Genomic DNA, 7,915 nt, shown 5'->3' on the forward strand with positions numbered 1-7,915 from the left:
AATATCGCATTTGTCTTTTATATGCAATTATTTGTATGCTGCTCCTGTACTATAACGTGAGAGTTTCTTCAAGGCAGGGACTGTGTTTTTACCTTTTGCTCAGCTCAGTGTTTGGCACATAGTGCTGAGTAAATGCTGTTGATTGAATTTTTGACCTATGAATGTAATGGAATATTGTGGCATAAGAAATGATGAATATGAAGAATTTGGAGAAAATTAAGATTTATATAAATCTAGGAAGACTAAAGCAAGAAGAACTAAGAACAATATGAATGGTGACCATGGTGATATTAAGGAAAACAACTTTTAAAAGATATCAGAAGTCAACTCAATAGCCAGCTGAAGTATTGACAAAGAAACATATTTTTCTACCCATTAGAAGAGGGGGGAGTGGTCAATGATGGGTGTAAATCAATCAATAAACATTTATTAAGTGCCTACTGTGTACCAGGCACTGTCATGTTATCATACGTGGTTAATGAAAGTCTGTTACCAAAGGGATCTATTGGGGGGAAGATGGTTATTGAGAAATGAGAGTGATTCTTTTTTTTTTTTTTTTAAAGATTTTCTAGTGAGAGATATCTCACTACCTCTTGAAATGGCCCATTCCATTTTTGGATAAGTAGTTGGATAACATATCAAAATTTGACTTATTGCAACTTCTATCCATTACTTCCTGTACTCTTTACCTACCTGGAGTGATATTCCTAAGACACAAGCTTTATGTCATTCTATTTCCACTGCCCCCTCTTACCACTAGGATCAAATCAAATTTTTGTTTATTATTTAAAGTTCTTTACAGACAGTTCTCAACTTGTCAAAATAAGCTTTTTCAAACTTATTTTACTTAATTGTGTTTTTTTCTAATTACATGTAAAGATAGTATTCAACATTCATTTTTCATAAGCTCCAAATTTTTCTCCCTTCCTTTCTTTCCTTCCTCTTCCCCAAGACAGCAAACAATCTGATGTTATATATGTACAATTATGTTGAACATTTCCACATTAGTCATGTTGTAAGAGAAAAACCCCAAGAAAGAAAGAAAAATTAAAATAGTACACTTTGACCTGCATTCAGACACCTTAGCTCTTTCTTGAGATGTGGACAGCATTTTCCATCATAAGTCCCTTGGAATTGTCCAAACTTAATTTATTTAACACTCCATGTGTTCAGTACTTCAGCTAACCCAAACTTCTGGCTCTTAGCTCTTATTCCCATGTTATTGCGGTTTATCTCCTTGTCCAGTAGGGATTCCATCCTCACCTGGTACACTCCCTAGTTTCCTTCAAAGTTCCTTCAAAAGCCCCTCACAGAATCTTTACTGATTCCCACAATGACTATTCCCCTTCTTTACCCCACCCCATTGCCATTATATTGTTTCATAAATTTGCATATGAATGTGTCTTCCCCAATAGAAAGCAAGCTGGTTCATTTTTGCCTTTGTAAATCCATATGCAAAATAGGCACCTTGTTGCTTTCTGGTGAATGGCTCTATTGCTCCTGGTTCTTCTATCTAAGGCAAAGCAGAACAGGTTTAATTCTTCAAATGCTTGAAGATTACAATTTTATTCCCTCCCTCTAAATATTTTTCAGACCAGAAATAATTTTAAAAACCAACTAAGTATCATGATATGAAGGGAATCCTTTGGATGTGATGGAGATGGAAAAACCTTCAATCACTGGGAACGTTTATTAAATAGGAATTGATACTAAATGGGAATTTTTTCTTTTTTTAAAATTATAACTTTTTATTGACAGTACATATGCATGGGTAATTTACTACAACATTATCCCTTGCACTCACTTCTGTTCTGATTTTTCCCTTCCCTCCCTCCACTCCTTTCCCCCATATGGCAAGCAGTCTTATACATATTAAATATGTTATAGTATATCCTAGATACAATATATGTGTGCAGAACCGAACAGTTCTCTTGTTGCAGAGGAAGAATTGGATTCAGAAGGTAAAAATAACCTGAGAAGAAAAACAAAAATGCAAATAGTTTACACTCATTTCCCAGTATTCTTTCTCTGGGTGTAGCTGATTTTATCCATCATTGATCAACTGGAACTGAATTAGATCTTCTCTGTGTCAAAGATATCCATTTCCATCAGAATACCTCCTCATACAGTATTATTGTTGAAGTGTAAAATGATCTCCTGGTTCTGCTCATTTCATTCAGCATCAGTTCATGTAAGTCTCTCCAGGCCTTTCTGAAATTATCTTGCTGGTCATTTCTTACAGAACAATAATATTTCATAACATTCATATACCACAACTTATTCAGTCATTCTCCAATTGATGGGCATCCATTCATTTTCCAGTTTCTAGCCACCACAAAAAGGGCCACCACAAACATTTTGGCACATACAGGTCCCTTTCCCTTCTTTAGTATCTTGGGGTATAAGCCCAGTAGTAGCACTGCTAGATCAAAGGGTATGCACAGTTTGATAACTTTTTGGGGCATAATTCCAGATTGCTCTCCATAATGGTTGGATTCGTTCACAACTCCATCAACAATGCATCAATATCCCAGTTTTCCCACATCCCTTCCAGCATTTGTCATTATTTTTTTCCTGTTATCTTAGCCAATCTGACAGGTGTGTAGTGGTATCTCAGAGTTGTCTTAATTTGCATTTCTCTGATCAATAGTGATTTGGAACACTTTCATATGAGTGGAAATAGTTTCAATTTCATTATCTGAAAATTGTCTGTTCATATCCTTTGAGCATTTATCAATTGGAGAATGGCTTGACTAAATGGGAATTTAAAAATATAATAAAGATAGGAAAAAAATCTTCAACTGTAGGGGAAATTCTTAGTGACCAAAGGAGAGAAGTAATGGAAAGGTATTTTCAATGTAGCAAGTGTAGGAAGCTCAGCAATGTCACATAGCCTATGTCAGACAACTCATATTTAAAGCGGTATTTAAGAATATACTGATCATGGAAAAGTCTTGCAGAACTCTTTATCAGTTATCCGATATCATCTGATCCATGCTGAAGTCTAATTGTAGAAAGGTAATAATGGTAAAGGAACTTCATTAGATATTGTGACTGTCTAGTATTCATTTGATAAATTATTGTTTCTTGTGCACAAGCAAAAAAATGATCTTAATTCCAGCTCTTTTTGTGAGTCTAAATCTTATCGAAATGGTGAGCCACATTTATTTCCTCCTTTATTTCCATTGGTATATTTCATCAAATGACCAGTTTATGCCTCTTGGGGCCATGTTACTGGATTGCTGTCTGTAAAGCCAAATTCCCACAAACTTGCTGACACTGAATCTTATCATTTTTTTTTTTACTATATTGTGTCAATTTAATGGGTGAAGTGGTGCCCTATGCATACATTACTTTTTTACTCCTTTCCATTGAGAATATAGAACATTTTCCCAAAGGGGTCAAAGATTTAGAACCAGAAGGAAATGTAGGAGTTATCCAAGCTACACAAATACACACCCTTTATTCCCACTCAAGGACTTGACAAAAAACCTTATTAAGATAACTAAAATGATATACCAAAGCCTACCTTTTGATCTTTTTTTATTCACACATTCTGAAGAGTTTATTTTGCATGAGAGTAATTGTGCCCTTAATCTATTAACTCTTTTTCCCCCTTTATTAATTGTTTTATTTTTTTCCTAGTTACATATGTATATTAACTTTTTCAATACATATTCCTTTGTGAATCATGTTGGGAGAGAAAAATCAGAACAAAAAGGAAAAACCACGAGAGGAAAAAAAGAAGTGAACATAGCAAGCCATTTTTTTGATCTTGATCCCCTTAGAGTCGACCATCACTATCACTATGGTCCCAGTTACAACATTGTGTGTCCCATTTTAAGGCATAGGAATAATGATGATGATGACAATAACACTAATAATAGCTAATATATAGTCCTTTGAAGTGTGCAAAATGCTTTACATAGCCTCTTGTGATATTCATAATAACCCAATTTATAGATGGGAAACATATTAGGAGAGGCTAAATGATTTACCAGGATTTTGAACTTGGAATAGGAAATGTCCCTATATAATAGTAGTTAGTTGCTATTTTTGTCTTTCGGAAGACATCATCATCTTGCAGAAAGGGTGCCATTTTCACAACTATCCCTCTGGTCCATATTTGCTACTACAGCTCCATATCATCCACATATGTTGTTCACAGGATTGTGATGGTAATGAAGTCGAATCTAGAATTTAGCTAAGGGTGTATATGACCATTTCTTGAAGTCTGTCTGGCCTTAATGGCACTCTTCCTTCTCAGCCACCTGTTGTGTGTTAGCTGGATATCTTGCAGTCACTCTCCTCCAACTCCTCTGGGATGTATCTTCTGGAGGTAGAACCAGTACTTTCTAGTCCCTTGTTCTCTCAGGGCATTGCTTCAGGAATCACCCATTCTTTTCTTCCCACCCAAGAACTTGAGAGAATAGTCTGCTGGGATCTTCTATCCTTAAATCCATCAGCACCTTGGTTATGTAGCAAATTTCACTTTGACCAGGAATGGATTTGCCCAAACTATCCTAATGACAATGAGATTTTAAAGTGGAAGCAAATTCTTATGAGACTTGTGAAGAAATACTTCTACTTCCTGAGATGAAAAAAAAAAAAATATATATATATATATAGGCATTATGTCTATAAGGAAAGTCTTCTCTATGATATAACAAGACCACACTAGCTTAAAGATAATAAAATCAATAAACATTAAGTGCATTCTAAGTGCCAGTCACTGATCTAAAGATACTGCAAATAAAAACAGAGAAAGTCCCTGTCTCAAGAACTTATAATCTAATGGGGTTTGACAATATATAAAAGGAAGCTAAAAAGATGGGGGCAGTTGACTTTGCAAGTGAGGGGGAAATACCCAGTCTGGGGGGCCTTGATGGACAAGATCAAAGACAGTTAGCAGGTGAATGGTTCAAAGATCACTTATCCCAGCAGCTCAAAGATTTCCTCTCTTCAGAGCAGTGGTTCTCAAAGTGTCTGTGAATAATAAATTTATACAGTTATTGGCATAAGAGAGCACATTCAGGGAAGTGAGGAAAGAGGAGGGAGGAAACAACTTCAAAAACATATTCAGCACTAAAATCGGGGCTCAAGTCCTGAAAAACAGGAGAAGGAGGAAGTGTGGGATAAATGTTTATAATTTTGATGCTCAGGTACAATAAGGTCATATGTGCTATTGCAATCATGGGGAGTAGATGGCAGACACAGCTTTCCCTGTCTGGGTGAGGTAAAGGTCTCTCTCTGGAGAAGGAGCATCTTAGGAGTCCCAGAAAATGACTTTACAAAACCTATTGTCTAAGTTTGTACCTAATAATAGATTTCTTTTTCTTCAAGATAAACTCTAGTGAATTGTTAGAGTGGGGCTAGCAGCATCCCTAAATGAAGGCTATGGGGCCATCCCATTCATTATTAGTCTAGGGGCTTCCTTATTGGTGGATGGGCCAAACTTCCACTTCAGTCGGTATTCTTCCTAGGGTTAGACCCTTATGTACCCAGAAATTTGCAGCAAGGTTACTGGGCCACCAATTTTTTGAGGGAGCAATTATTTTCTACCCCTGGACATGGAAATGATCATCCTTTCAATGGTGTGTACTTTTGTAGTGTCCTGGACAGGGCTAGGAAGTCTAACATCATGAAGAAAGTCACACAGATTTTTGGGAGGATATTAATCCCTTTCAGGTCTCTAATGAATAACGGTTGCCTCAAATGACTTCATGCCCATCATGAGTACAGGAATTTCCTTATTTCATCTTGGGATGCAATTTTGTTTTGTCCTGATTTTGCAGGATGGTTTGGCTAAGTCAAGGAGCTCACAATGGGCCTATTCCACTAATCCCAATTGAACTTCCATCTGATAACCCTGAGGAACAATACCTCCCCATCTAGTTCTATAACAGATCCACATCTGTATACGTGTATAGTGTAGCAATGTGGAATAAATCCCATTTGGGATTGGCAACAAAACCAGAATGTTTTGCTATTTCCTTCTCCAGCTCATTTTACAGTTGAGGAAACTAAAACAAATAAGGTTAAATGACTTGCCTAGTGAGTATCTGAGGTTAAATTTGAACTCAGAAGTTGAGTCTTCCTAATTCCAAGTCCAGTGCCCGATCCACTATGCTGCCTAGTTGTCCTGGTTTGCCAGTAGTAGCATGTTAGTATCTGTCCGTTAATCTCACTTTAAGGTAGGGGGAGATTTGGTTCTCCAAATCTACTCTATAAATGAATGACCAAAAAAAAAAAGGAGCAGAAAACCAAGGTAATGAGATATTAAAGCATTAACAAGAAGGAACTGGCAAACCACTTCATTATCTTTGCCAAGAAACCCTACATAATGTCACAGAGTCAGACATGATGGAACAACTGAACAAAAAGAGGTTTAGCGGGATGTTTTTGGTGGGTTGGTGGATGCTGAGCAAAAAAAGATACCAGTCTGACATAAAGATCCTGCTTACATGGCTAGCCCGAAAGCCAAGACTGCAAAATTTGGCTCATATTTTGTTTATCTAGCGAAGCTTTTAATTTTATCAGAAAAAGGTATTTGTACTGCAACATGGAAAAACCCAGCATGAGGACATTGAATTTAGTTCTCACTAACAGGAAAGAACTGATGGCTGGGGGTAGAAATGTTGGAAACTCTGGAAAGAAATGTCCTCCATCCTGCAATTTGGGACAAATAAGAAATCTGGGTATAGTCTGACAAGGGGATTGGGAGCTGGATTTCTAATCACATTGATATAGGGAATCCTGGATGATGGAACTCTCTGCTAATGCTAATGTTTGAAACTCAAAGTCTTAGAGGATTTTCTAGAATACTCAGAATCACATGACCAGAATATAGTTTGTGGGACTTGAATCTAGGTCTAGCCAGGCTGTATGCAGCTGTCTACCCACTAGGCTATGCTGCTCCTCCATATTCTGACCTGTATCCTAGATTCTGATAAAGCAAATTTCAAAGGTTTCAGAGGAGAGATAGGTAGGATCCAGCAGCCTAAAATGCCTTCCTGGAAGTCAGATCAAAGGGGAAGGGAGAATTTCCAGAGTGAAATTCAGAAGTCACAAAGGGAACAATTCTAATGCAGAGGAAAAGTGGGAGTTGTCTGAAAATTCCAATGTGGATGCACAAGGTGGGGGTCACCATCCAATTTAGATTTTAAAAAGAAGTGCTCAGAAAATGGAAGTGAGACTAGGGTAACAAAATAAATATGAAAGTGTGGCAGAATTCTGTCAAAATGGCATGACACATTGGAGTTCAGAATCAGCTGATTTTGGTAAGGGAGCAATGAAAAGAGGTTTCCTTTTAGCCACTTTGCTATATAGGGAGGAAGCAAAGGCAACAGCAAACTTTCAAATTGTGATGGAGTTTAATGATTATGGCAGAGGCGTCAACTTTGGTATCATGGCCCTTATATTCTTAGATTTTTTTCTTGTTTATTCTTGCTCACACCCAGTATGAATGGCCCCTGATTTTGCCCCCATTTCATGAACTTACCTTTAAATGATTTTTATATCAATAGATTTTTAAATATCTTCCTTTCATTTGTACTAGATTTCTCCTTCATGGATGTCTCTGCTCAACTTCTATCCCCAAGGTCAGAGCTATTTAGTGGTAACCTTAAAGCCATTTAAGTGATAGAAAATTTCCATGAAAATTTTTGAGACCATTCCACTAAGGGCTGAAATGTGATAGGAACTGCATTTGTCTTACATAAACTGGGCTGTTTTTCCTTATAGTACAAGGATGCTAATTTTGAGATTCAGTGAGTCCAGAGGATTTAGGGATGAGCCATTTGCATAACTTCCTTGTTGCTTGGGATATAAAGAACCCTATGGATATATAGGGACTATATATACCAATTTATTTAAAGACCCTCCTAACATCCCACCTAGTTGTCTCCTATAATCT

The sequence above is a fragment of the Sarcophilus harrisii genome, chromosome 3 (assembly GCF_902635505.1).
Source record: "Sarcophilus harrisii chromosome 3, mSarHar1.11, whole genome shotgun sequence".
Classification (NCBI taxonomy): Eukaryota; Metazoa; Chordata; class Mammalia; order Dasyuromorphia; family Dasyuridae; genus Sarcophilus; species Sarcophilus harrisii.